Source organism: Pongo pygmaeus, chromosome 6 (genome assembly GCF_028885625.2).
Source record: "Pongo pygmaeus isolate AG05252 chromosome 6, NHGRI_mPonPyg2-v2.0_pri, whole genome shotgun sequence".
Taxonomy (NCBI): Eukaryota; Metazoa; Chordata; class Mammalia; order Primates; family Hominidae; genus Pongo; species Pongo pygmaeus.
The window spans coordinates 20,553,361-20,565,408 of record NC_072379.2 but is presented as its reverse complement, the minus strand read 5'-3'; the positions used below and the strand labels follow the sequence as shown (position 1 = coordinate 20,565,408).

Genomic DNA, 12,048 nt, shown 5'->3' with positions numbered 1-12,048 from the left:
GAACTAATCGCTGATTGTCAAATACATCATATAAAGTTATAAAATTGCCAAAAAAAATTTCCTTAATTAGGGAAACAATTTCTTGTTGCTCTTCAGGTCTTTTTTTTTTTTTTTTTTTTTTTTAAGAGACAGGGTCCCACTCTGTCACTCAGGCTGGAGTGCAGTGGTGCGGTCATGGTTCACTGCAGTCTCAACCTCCCTGGGCTCAGGCAGTCCTCCCTTTCAGTTCTTTTTTTTTTTTTTTTTTTTTGAGACAGAGTCTCGCTCTGTCACCCTGGGTGGAGTGCAATGTCACAATCTCGGCTCACTGCAACCTCCACTTCCCAGGTTCAAGCAATTCTCCTGCCTCAGCCTCCTGAGTAGCTGGGATTACAGGCGTGCACCACCACGCCTGGCTAAGTTTTGTATTTTTAATAGACACGGGGTTTCACCATGTTGGTCAGGCTGGTCTCAGACTCCTGACCTCGTGATCTGCCCGCCTCAGCCTCCCAAAGTGCTGGGATTACAGCCATGAGCCACCGCGCCCAGCCTCACTTCAGCTCTTCAAGTAGCTGGGATTACAGGCACCCACTGCCACACCCGGCTAATTTTTGTATTTTTTGTAGAGATGGGGTTTTGCCACGTTACCCAGGCTGGTCTTGAACGCCTGGCCTCAAGTGACCCTTCCTCCTCGGCCTCCCAAAGCATGGGATTCCATGCGTGAACCACTGTGCCTGGCCCAGGTCTCTGATATGGTTTGAGACGTACTATGTGAATTGGCTTGGGTAATGGTAAAGGCTCTCATTTTTGCATGTCCAATTGGAGAAAGATGTACATGTCATTCCTTATTTCATTTTACTCAGCAGGGAAAGAAATTTCCATTCAGACGTTATTATCCATACCCTTATTAGCATTCAGGTAAAGGAGACACTGTCAGAATATACATTACACATTTTTAAAAAATGACACATTCCAACTTTGAACCAGACTTTACCTTTGATCCCTTTCACCGTGGCTTCCCCATACAGCCCTGAATCAATTCTGCGGCCCTTAAGGAGCTCATTAGTAGGCCCAGGCAATACTTTCCACTGTGTTCCTGTCACAGTAAACTTGAAAGAGTTTCTTCTCAATCTTGACCATTTCCCACACACATTTGTGAAAGGCCTCAGGAACCCCACTGGGAGCTGGATCACGAGGTTCAGTCCTTCTCGTCGTTCTTCTTTCTCTATTACCACATTGATTCTTTTTTTGATAAGGAATGTCACTTAATTTTTTATATTATTATTATTATTATTATTATTTTAGATGGCGTTTCACTCTATCACCCAGGCTGCAGTGCAGTGGCCTGATCTCGGCTCACTGCAACCTCCGCCTCCCGGGTTCAAGCAATTCTCCTGCCTTAGCCTCCCAAGTAGCTGGGATTACAGGCACCCGCTGCCATGTCTGGCTCATTTTTGAATTTGTAGTAGAGATAGGGTTTCACCATGTTGGCCAGGCTGGTGTCGAACTTTTGACCTCAAGTGATCCTCCAGCCTCAGCTTCCCAAAGTGCTGAGATTACAGGCATGAGCCTCCATGCTCTGCCTTATTTTTTAATTTTGAAACCATCTCAATGTTAAAGAAAAATTTGCAAATATGGAACAAGGGACTACTGACTTAATATTAAAAGTGGGGGCTGGATGCGATGGCTCACACCCGTAATCCCAGCACTTTGGGAGGCTGAGGTGGGAGGATTGCTTGAGCCTGGGAGTTTGAGACCAGCCTGGGCAACGGACACTGTTTGTACAAAGCATAAAATAAAGACATTAGCTGGAAGTGGTGGCACGCATCTGTAGTCCCAGCTACTTGGGAGGCTGAGACGAAGATTGCTTGAACCCGACAGGTTGAGGCACTGAGCTATGATTGTGCCACTGCACTCCAGCCTGGACAACAGAACAAGACCCCGTCTCAAAATGAATAAAAAAAAAAAAAAAGTGGGTATTTTGGCATTCAATGCTGTAGGTTCATTGGAAGAATTTTCTTTCTGAAACTTCTCTAAGCCTCAGAACTGTATATGCTAAGGAGTTTGAGGAGACTTCACGGTGGGAACCCCAGATTCCTAGAAAATTATCTCAAGGTTTTGTTGGCTCTTTGTCAATTTCCTTCTTTTTCATGCCATTTAAAAATTAACTGTCTAAGGATTTCCACATGATTAGAGCCTATATTTTTATCCCTTTTCTTGTTTCGGTTTTATTTCTTTTGTAAAGCCTTAACCTTAAAAAAAAAAAGTTTTGTTTAGATCTAATTAACATACATACAATTAACTCAATTAAAAGTGTACACTTCAGTGGTTTTTAGTTTAATCACAGAATTGTGCAACCATCATCACAATTTTTTTTTTCTTGAGACAGAGTCTTGCTCTGTCGCCCAGGCTGGAGTGCAATGGTACGATCTTGGCTCACTGCAATATCCGCCTCCCAGGTTCAAGCGATTCTCGTGCCTCAGCCTCTCGAGTAACTGGGATTACAGGCAGGCACCACAACGCCTGGCTATTTTTTGTATTTTTAATACAGATGGAGTTTCACCATGTTGGCCAGGCTGGTGTCAAATTCCTGACCTCAAGTGATCCACCAGCCTCAGCCTCGCAAAGTAGTGGAATTACAGGCATGAGCCACTGCGCACGGCCTGTTTTTGAATATTTTCATCACTCTCAAAAGAAACTCCCTGGCTATTACCACCGCCCAATTGCCTCTCACCCACCCTAGGCAACCCAACCACTAATCTGCTTTCTGTTCCATAGATGTGTCTATTCTGGACATTTCATAGACATGCAATCATCCAATACAGGGCCTTTTGTGACTGGCTTCTTTCACTTGGCATAATGTGTTCAACATTCATCTATGGTGTAGTATGCATTATTTCTTCATTCCTTTTCATGGCTGAATACCATTCTGCTGTGTGAATTTGCTATTTTGTTTTTCCATTAATCAGTTGATGAACATTTGAGTTGCTTCCACTTTTTGGCTATTATGGTGCTGCTATGAACACTCCTGTACAACTTTTTGTTTGGAATTTTTGTTTGCAATTCTCTTGGATCTCCAGAAGTGGAATTGTGAGGTCAAATGGTAACTTCTTTTTTTTTGGCGACAAGGTCTGGCTCTGTCGCCCAGGCTGAAGTGCAGTGGCGTGATCTCGGCTCACTGCAACCTCTGCTTCCTGGGTTCAAGCCACTCATCTCAGCCTCCCAAGTAGCTGGGATTACAGGCACCGGCCACCAAACCCGGTTAATTTTTTGTATTTTTAGTAGAGACGGGGTTTCGCCATGTTGGCAAGGCTGGTCTCGAACTCCTGACCTCAAGTGATCCACCCACCTTGGGCTCCCAAAGTGCTGGGATTACAGGCGTGAGCCACCACACGTGGCCAGTAACTTTTTATTTTTTTAAATAAAGCCATATGTCTTAGAACTTGTTCATTTATTTATGAGATGGGGTTTGCTATGTTTTCCAGACTGGTTTTTTTTTTTCAGACAGTCTCATTCTGTTGCCCAGGCTGGAGGGCAGTGGTGCAATCTCGGCTCACTGCAACCCCTGCCTTCCAGGTTCAAGTGATTCTCCTGCCTCAGCCTCCTGAATAGCTGGGATTACAGGTGCCCACCACCATGCCCAGCTAATTTTTTTATTTTTATTTTTTAGTAGAGACAAGGTTTTACCATGTTGGCCAGGCTGGTCTTGAACTCCTGGGCTCAAGCGATCCTCCTGCCTCAGCCTCCCAGTGTTGGGATTACAGGCGTGAGCCACCACACCTGGCTTCAAATGATAACTCTATGTTTAACTTTTGGAGAAATTGCCAGATTGTTGTTTAAAAGTGGCTGCACCATGTAATCTTTTTTTAAAAAAAGAATTTTACAATCCAGCTAGACATGGCAGCTCACACGTATAATCCCAGCTCTTTGGGAAGCTGAGTAAGGAGGATTGCTTAAGGCCAGAAGCTCAAAACCAGCTTGGGCAACACAGTGAGACCTTGTCTCTATTAAAAAAGGTTTCTTTTTTTTTACTGGACTCGGGCTCACACCTGTAATCCCAACAGTTTGGGAGGCCAAGGTGGGCAGATCACTTGAGGCCAGGAGTTCATGACCAGCCTGACCAACATGGCAAAACACCTTCTCTACTAAAAATACAAAAATTAGCAGGGCATGGTGGCAGGCGCCTGTAATCCCAGCTACTCAGGAGGCTGAGGCAGGAGAATCACTTGAACCCGGGAGGCAGAGGCTGCACTGAGCCAAGATCACGCCACTGCACTCCAGCCTGGGCGACAGAGCGAGACTCCATCTCAAAACAAAAAGAAAATTTTTTTTGAAATCCCATACAAGGCAGCTAGGATAAAAGATTTGAGGTTGCCTTTTTTACATTCTCCTACGGTCTCAATCACTAAGTCATATATGGTGCCATTGGTGGTGGGGCTCCTTTAATTACATTATCAGTCATAGCCTGGTAAGGGACATCTCATTAGGAAGTTTGGGTCCATCGTTATATACACAATTCAATACTGCCTGCACTTGCAGATAATGTCACACCCATTACAAAAAGGAAGATAATTCAAATGGTGCAAGATAACAAAAGAGGGCAAGAATCATGGAAATAAGAGGGTATTCAGTGAAGGAACTGAGCCATTGTGTTGATCATTACAGGCTTCACCTGATAAACTTTTGTTAAAGATGGCTGGGTGTGGTGGCTCATGCCTGTAATCCCAGCACTTCGGGAGGTGGAAGTGAGCAGATCACTTGAGCCCAGGAGTTTGAGACCAGCCTGAGCGATTTGGGGGAAACCCGATTTCTGTGAAAAATACGAAAATTAGCTGGGCACGATGATGCACATCTGTGGTCCCAGCTACTCAGGAGGCTGAGACAGGAGGATCACTTCAGCTTGGGAGGCTGAGTCTGCAGTGAGCCATGATCACGCCACTGCACTCCAGCTTGGGTGACAGAGCAAGACCTTGTCTCAAAAGCAACAACAACAAAACTTTATTACCTTTAAAGCGCCCTGTGCTCCTCCCCCATCCCATTCCCCTAACACTTAACATGAAGTTTATGCATCTTTTTCTCATGCTTCATGTCAGTTCAACCAATTATGTATGCATCTCTAAACAATATGTTATGAACTTGCCTGTTTTGAATTTTATATAATGGAAATATGTAGCAGTGTACCATTTTGTGATTTGGTCCCTGCCAATATATTCTGCAATTAACTACCATAATTGTGTGAGCTGTATTAAATAATTTTCACTGGTCTTTTGTATCTGATTAAACATGAAGATGGGCCAGGCGTCGCAGCTCACACCTGTAATCCCAGAACTTTGGGAGGCCGAGGTGGGAGGATCACTTGGGTCCAGTAGTTCGAGACCAGTTTGAGTAACATAGGGAGACCCTGTCTCTACAAAAACAAACCAAACCATGAATATATCAAAGTTGGTTTTTACATTTGACTGTATGGACATCTGCTTTTTCTCCCCAATTTTTAGTGAGTCATAGTGCTGCTATAAACATTAGTGTTGCTATGAGCATTATTTTGTCTACTTGTGCATAGGTGCAACTGTTTCTCCAGGGTAATATATTCTCAAGAGAGGATGTGTATCTTTAAGTGTACTGCATAATGCCAAATTATTTTGCAAAGTGATTGTACAAAATTATACTTTAAAAATTTTCATTTTCATTTTATTTTATTTATAAATAGAGACAGAGACTCCCTATGTTTCCCAGGCTGGTCTGGAACTCCAGGACTCAAGCGATCCTCCTGCCTTGGCCTCCCAAAGTGCTGGGATTACAGGCCTGAGCCACCGCGCCTGGTCCAAAATTACATGTTTATCAGCAGTGATTAATATACAAGCACATCAACAGACACACGCACAGCACACACGAGCATGCACACACGTGTGCGCACTCCCTACACATCTAGGCATGCACACACCCATACCCATCACACACCACACACGCGCACAGATGCACATACATGCACTGCACACACCGTTGTACACGATGCACACTACGAGCCACATATACGCACTACGCACACACGCACACGCACAACACCAGACCCGCACACAGACCCATAAACGTCCATCACGCACTCCACGCCCGTCCGCATGCACGCGACGCGTCCCGTAAACGTGGTCTCGGCCGCCTGCCTCTGACGAAGCTTGTCCCGGCCGCGCCGCCGTCGGACGCCCGGGGTCGGAGGTCACGGCGGCGTTGGAGGTGGCGTGTTTTTTTTTTTTTCACCCGGAAACCGCGGCTGCTGGAGCCCGAGCTGAGGCGGCGGCGGGAGCCCGGTTGGCTTCTGGTCCTCGCGTCGGCCCAGCGGAGCCGGACGCTGCCCCCGGCGCGGGGAGAAGATGGTGCCGAGCGGCCCCGGGCCCGCCACGCGCCGCCACGAGTGAGCCTAGCGCGGCCGCGGGCGTCCGCCGAGCAGCTGGCCCGGCTGGGCCCGGGGCGCGCAGCTGCCCGCCGGGGCGGGGTGAGCCGGGGCTGGAGGGCAGGCTGGGGTCGGGCCCAGTCGGGGCTGCCCGCGGGGCCGGGAGCGGGGAGCGTGCTGGTCGGAAGCGGCTCCTCCGCCAGCTTCTTTCACCGCTTCTCGGGGTGCAGACCCTGCCCCAACTGCTGGCGGGGGTCGCCCAGCATCGGCCGACCTCAGCCTGGTCCCCCAACACTGGGGTTTGCCCACTCGCGTCCCCCGAGCCAGGGTTCCTTGCCGGCCTTGGAGATGGTGGGACTTCCCACATCTGGAGCCGAGGCCTGGATAATTCGGATTTGGCACGAGAAACATTTTGGTCGTTTGCCATTTTTTGACTTTGGGGAGTGTTTGCGTTTCTTCTCCGTTTGGCAGTGAAACACATCTCAGAAAGGTGGGAGGGAGAGACTCACGTACGTGTACAGAGTTAAATGGCATAGTGGTGTTTCCTGTGTCAAGCTTGGTAAATATCCAGAATGGGGTGGATTCTTTCTTCATGTTTTTAATAAAATGAGTGATCGCAAGGTAATCTAGAGGCATGTAGTTTCAGTTCCCTTGACGGGGACCATCAGAAATAAAACCAGGCCTGTTGTGCTGTTTTGAGTCGTCTGAACGCCGTACCCATTGGACAGCTGGTGAGGAGGCCTTTGTGGAAGAATCTGATGTCTGAGTTTAGTTCTCAACTAGCAGGTGACAGCCCTCACTGGCTGATGAATGGTGAGCTTCTCTGAAGCCTGCTTTGTAAGGATTGTGGCTTCCCCCTGAACTGCTTCTTTCCTGCCTCAAAGGTGAGCCGCTATGGGAGGGAATGGGAAGAAAAACTCCGAGACTGCTGATGAATATGTGATAAAGTGGTTCGTCTTGATAGCACCGTCAGCTTGGGTCAGCTTAGGGTCTCAGCACGTGTATCTCATTTGTAGATGAGTGTTCCATCAGCGCTTGACCGATAAGGGTGTCCACCTACTTCCTCTTTTCATCTAGGAATTCTGACAGGAAATAGACCTGTTGCGCACCTAAGATGTACTTAGGTTTGCATTGACCCTAAGTGCATTTACTCTCTAGGATTAAGGATTTGGAGTTTCAACTTGTAGTGAAGATTCTGGGAGAATTCCTGTGGCCTGAATCAGGTGGACTGGAATCACTGCTAGCACTGGAGTCTCAATACTAAAATCACCAAACGCTGGTTAACTGGCACCTTCTCCGTTTAGGCTCTAGCTGCGTCTGTTGCAAGGAGGAAAGGTAGAGCTAAGTGCAAATATATATATATTTTTTGAGACAGTCTCGCTCTTGTCGCCCAGGCTGGAGTGCAGTGGCGCGACCTCTGCTCACTGCAACCTCTGCCTCCCAGGTCCAAGCAATCCTCCTGCCTCAGCCTCCCTAGTAGCTGGGATTACAGGTGCCCGCCACCATGCCCAGCTAATTTTTGTATTTTTAGTAGAGACAGGGTTTCACCATGTTGGCCAGGCTGGTCTTGAACTCCTGACCTCAGGTGATCCATCCGCCTCGGCCTCCCAAAGTGCTGGGATTACAGGCGTGAACCACCGCACCCGGCCTAAGTGCAAATATATTAATAGTTTCTGCCCGTAAGGAACGTACTTAGAGGAAGCAATAGGCTAGAAAATGTGGCAGGACTGAATTGCCATAGTGGTATACCAACTGTTCGGGATTTCGTTATGGTTAGGATCAGAAACTTACTTTCTTTCTTTTTTTTTTTTTCTTGAGGCGGAGTCTTGCTCTGTTGCCCCAGCTGGAGTGCAGTGGTGCGAAGTTAGCTCACTGCAACCTCTGCCTCTCAGGTTCAAGCGATTTTTCTGCCTCAGCCGCCTGAGTAGCTGGGATTACAGTCGCCTGCCACCACGCCCGGCTAATTTTTTGTATTTTTGGTAGAGACGAGGTTTCACGTTGTTGGCCATGCCTTGAACTCCTCAGGTGATCTGCCCACCTTGGCCTCCCAAAGTGCTGGGATTATAGGTGTGAGCCACCTCGCTCAGCCCGAAACTCATGAAGTAACCTTTGAGATGGACCTAGAAAGATCAGGAGGATTTGGGCCATTCAGAATTAGCTGGGAAATGAAAAAACTAGGGCCGGTTGGTGGACTAGGTAGCTGGACAATCAGTGCCTAGAAATATTGGCAGAGGCAGCTAGTTAAGGGTTAAATGCTTTTCTAAGAAAAGCATAAGCTACCCAGTCTAGCTTCTGGTAGATTTCTGGGTTTTGTTTTTGTTTTTGTTTTCTTTGAGATGGAGTCTCACTCTGTTGCCCAGGTTGGAGTGCAGTGACTCAGTCGGCAACCTCCGCCTTCTGGGTTCAAGCGATTCCTCAGCCTCCTGAGTAGCTGGGACTACAGCTGCATGCTGCCACACCCAGCTAATTTTTGTATTTTTAATGGAGACAGGGTTTCACCATGTTGGCCAGGCTGGTCTCAAACCCTTGACCTCAAGTGATCCGCCTGCCTCAGCCTCCCAAAGTGCTAGGATTACAGGCGTGAGCCACCAGGCCCGGCCTTTGGTTTTCTAAAGAATTATTTTCATTTAATGGGTTTGTCTTGTTCTGTAAGAGGCCGGTGGCATAAAACAATGCTTAACTTATTTTATTAAGGACAATGAAAAAGATGCTGATTGTCATTCCTGTCTGGTATTGACAATCAGGAAATTAAATTTGATGTCTGTGAGTTGTTTCAGTGCCTGTGTTCAGTTTGCAGGAGCACAGCTGTAGTCTGGTCTCTGCAGCTCTGGCTACAGCCAAAGGATAAATGGCAAGCCCTTAGGTCCTCTCCAGAGGGTTTTTAGTGACATCTGGTCCACGTCACAGAGATGGTGTATTTCCCTTGCCCGGTACTGAAGAACCTTTGAAGCCATTCATACAGGATGCCATGTAATTGCTCTAGATTATATGACTGATCTCAGGACCTCACTGGCCTCAGCCTTAGCATTTATTTTATTTTATTTTATTTTATTTTACATATTTTTTTGAGACGGAGTCTCGCTCTGTCATCCAGGCTGGAGTGCAGTGGTGCGATCTCAGCTCACACTGCAACCTCCGCCTTCTGGGTTCAAGCAATTCTCCTGCCTCAGCCTCTTGAGTAGCTGGGATTACAGACGCCCGCCACATGCCTGGCTAATTTTTCTGTTTTTAGTAGAGACAGGGTTTCACCATGTTGGTCAGGCTGGTCTCAAATTCCTGACTTCAGGTGGTCCACCCACCGCGGTCTCCCAAAGTGCTAGGATTACAGGCATGAGCCACCACACCTGGCCTTATTTTTATTTATTTATTTATTTGAGATGCAGTCTCGCCTTGTTGTCTGGGCTGGAGTGTAGTAGCATGACCTTAGTCACTGCAACCTTCGCCGCCCAGGTTCAAACGATTCTCCTGCCTCAGCCTCCCGTGTAGCTGGGGCTACAGGCACGCACCACCACGCCTGGCTAATTTTTTTGTATTTTAGTAGAGACGGGGTTTCGCCATGTTGGTCAGGCTGGTCTTGAACTCCTGACCTTGTGATCCGCCCACCTTGGCCTCTCAAAGTGCTGGGATTACAGGCATGAGCCACCAGCCCTGGCCTTATTTTTTAATTAAAAAATAATAATTATTACGGGACAGAGTTTTGCTCTGTTGTCCCGGCTGGAGTGCTGTGGGTGATCATGGCTCACTGCACCCTCCTCCTGCTGGGCTCAAGTGATACTCCTGCCTCAGTCTCCTGAGTGGCTGGGAGCACAGATGTACACCATCACATCTGGCTAATTTTTTGATTTTTTGTAGAGGCAAGGTCTCACTTTGTTGCTCAGGCTGGTCTCGAACTCCTGGGCACAAGTGATCCTCCCGTCTCGGCCTCCCAAAGTGCTAGGATTAAAGGTGTGAGCCACCCAAAAATAACTGTATTAACTATATTTACCACACTGTGCAATATAACTCAAAAAAGAAAAAATATGTTCCTTTTCTCTAACGGACTTTGTACCCTTTGACCATCATCTCCCTGTTCCCCACCCTGTGCTTCTGTAACCATAGTTCTGCCCTCTGCTGCAATGAGTTCCATTGTCTTCTAGATTCCACATATAAGTGGAATCCTATATTGTGCTTCTGTGCCTGGCTTATTTCTCTTAGTATAACGTTCATCGCTTCTGTCCATGTTGTGGCAAATAGTGCTGCAGTGAACAGACATCTCTTTGACAATCTGATTTCAATTTGGGGGTAGTATATATTCGGCAGTGGGATTGCTGGATCATAAAGTAATTCTATTTGTAGTTTTTTTCTTTTTTCTTTTTCTTTTTTTTTTTTTTGAAGACAGAGTCTCGCTCTGTTGCCCGGGTTCAAGCGATTCTCCTGCCTCAGCCTCCCAAGTAGCTGAGATTACAGGTGCACGCCACCATGCCCGGCTAATTTTTTGTATTTTTAGTAGAGACAGGGTTTCACCATGTTGGTCAGACTGGTCTTGAACTCCTGACCTCATGATCCACCCGCCTCAGCCTCCCAAAGTGCTGGGATTACAGACGTGAGCCACCACGCCCGGCCTATTTTTAGTTTTTAAAGGAATTTCTGTGCTGTTTTCCATCATGGCTGTACTAATTTACATTCCCACAGTGCATGAGGGCTCCCTTAGCTCCACATTCTCACCAGCATTTGTCTTTCTTTGATAAAAGTCATTCTGACAGGCGCGAGATGATATCTCATTGTGATTTTACATTTGCATTTCTCTAGTGATTGTGATATGTTGGCCAACTATATCTGTTGGCCATTTGTCGGTCTCTTGAGAAACATCTGTTCGTGTCCCTTGCCCATTTTTTAATCCCTAGGGATTTGGAGAAGCTACTTGCAAACCATACGTCTGAAAAGGGGTTAATATCCAAAATATATACAAAGCTTAAACAACCCAGTAGCAAGAAAACAAAAAATCCAATTGAAAAATGGGCAGCCAGGCACGGTGGCTCACGCCTGTAATGCCAGCACTTTGGGAGGCCAAGGCTAGTGGATTGCTTGAGGTCAGGAGTTCGAGACTAGCCTGGCCAACATGGTGAAACCCCGTCTCTACTAAAAGTACAAGAATTAGCTGGGTGTGGTGGCACATGCTTGTAAGCATGCTTACAAGCTACTTCAGCTACTCAGGAGGCTGAAGCAGGAGACTCACTTGAACCTGGGATGTGGAGGTTGGCGGTGAGCCGGGATCGCACCACTGCACTCCAGCCTGGGCGACAGAGCAAGACTCCGTCTGAAACAAAAAAAAAAAAGAAAAGAAAGAAAAATGGACAAAGAACCTTGGCCTTTCTTTAAAATGAAAAAACAGAAAGGAGGAAAGATAGAGGTTTTAGCAAATTGAATTTTCATTTAGATTGATTTCGAACATGGAAATCCTTAAGTTAACTTTCTCATGTACGAATCAAATACATTTGACAAGAGGTCTGTAGTGTTTTTTCTGCGTATGATTACATACCTGAGTGTGATCCTGGGGAGTACATGACACAGCCTTCGAAACACTGCCATTTGGACTTTTGTGCTGTTTGGTTACAAGTGCTGTTTTTCAAACATGTCCCAGTCTTACACACTGAGTTTGGTTACAGAAAGGTTTCATACTGAACCGTTAGCTTTTGTTTGATCTT

The 12,048-nt window shown here is 46.8% G+C and overlaps 1 protein-coding gene across 5 annotated transcripts in view; it reads left to right on the top strand.

Annotated features, from left to right (window-relative positions):
- Positions 1-6,156: 6,156 nt before the first annotated feature.
- Positions 6,157-12,048, top strand: part of TMEM248 (transmembrane protein 248) — a 37,292-nt gene continuing 31,400 nt past the window's right edge. For 2 of the 5 annotated variants that reach the window (XM_054495074.2, XM_063668317.1), the window contains exon 1: positions 6,969-7,248. The gene's annotated coding sequence lies outside the window, so the exon portion shown is untranslated. Of the gene's footprint in view, positions 6,467-6,903; positions 6,924-6,968; positions 7,249-12,048 lie in introns of those variants that run through there. The other 3 variants (XM_054495072.2, XM_054495073.2, XM_054495075.2) reach the window with 3 other exon arrangements.